The following is a 1,000-nucleotide window of genomic DNA, read 5'->3' as shown; positions in this document are numbered from 1 at the left end:
GCTGCTATCTGCCATCTGGTGGCTGCTATTCGCCATCTGGTGGCCGATATTTTGAATTTGAATCCGCCATTTTGAATCTTACTATCCACCATTTTCCTGCCATTTTTTAAATCTTACTATCCACCATTTTCCCGCCATTTTGAATTTGAATCTGCTATTTTGAGGCTAGAAAAAAGCGTCCTCAACTATTAACCCGCTTTCGGCTCGGCCATAACAGATCAATAGTTCAGGATTACGCATTTGTAGTATGATATATCCATGTTTTATATATTCAAAATGAAGTTATGACAGCTACCTGTGAGAAGGATTTTACGCAGCACCATCTGGTGGTAGTTTGTATTACTTCTAGCTGCGTAGTAGATGATATCATCAGACAGGTCTGAGCCTGTTCAAGGTCACGTAACTGTGCAGTTTTCTTTGTTCTATTTCTAACTGCGTAGAAAATGACGTCATCAAACCGGTTTTGAGGTAGAGGAGTGGAATAAACTGCGCAGTATTTTCTGTCTATATAAGCAGCTCGCCGAGAGCGTACTTCACACAAACGAAGTACACCTCTCCAGTGAAGTACTAGTTTGTCGGTAGGCAGTAGTGAAGTACGAGTTCTTGGTGATATACATCTTCTACCTATCAGTATTACTAATTGTAAGTATTCATTTACTGTCTAATTAAAATATAAATTGAATGAAGGATCATTTAATCAATTGATCAATCACTTTAATTAATTAAAAAATTTTTACAGCTATCAATCATGGATCTTACCAAGATAAATGAGGTTAATTGTCTTACTGGGGTTCTTCCTGTTAAGAAAATGATGGAGTTGGAGTTTAATCGAGAATATAAGATTAACGGTATCAAAACTATTACAACTCAGTATGGGACTAGGATTGTTGTCAATATAAACGATGAATTTAACATTTATTTACCATCTAGAACTATTCAACATCTAAAAGATGATAACTTCATTAAGAGTTTGAATGAATTAATAGATTCAAACTACCTG

The 1,000-nt window shown here is 35.7% G+C and overlaps 1 long non-coding RNA gene across 1 annotated transcript; it reads left to right on the top strand.

Annotated features, from left to right (window-relative positions):
• The first annotated feature begins 570 nt into the window (after nt 1-570).
• Nucleotides 571-804, top strand: LOC123274417. Its single transcript, XR_006511511.1, has 2 exons — nt 571-642; nt 740-804. It is a non-coding gene; the product is annotated as an uncharacterized LOC123274417 (long non-coding RNA).
• Nucleotides 805-1,000: the final 196 nt, after the last annotated feature.

This window comes from Cotesia glomerata, unplaced genomic scaffold (assembly GCF_020080835.1).
Source record: "Cotesia glomerata isolate CgM1 unplaced genomic scaffold, MPM_Cglom_v2.3 scaffold_3347, whole genome shotgun sequence".
In the NCBI taxonomy this organism is placed as follows: Eukaryota; Metazoa; Arthropoda; class Insecta; order Hymenoptera; family Braconidae; genus Cotesia; species Cotesia glomerata.
This window is presented reverse-complemented; position numbering and strand designations above follow the sequence as displayed.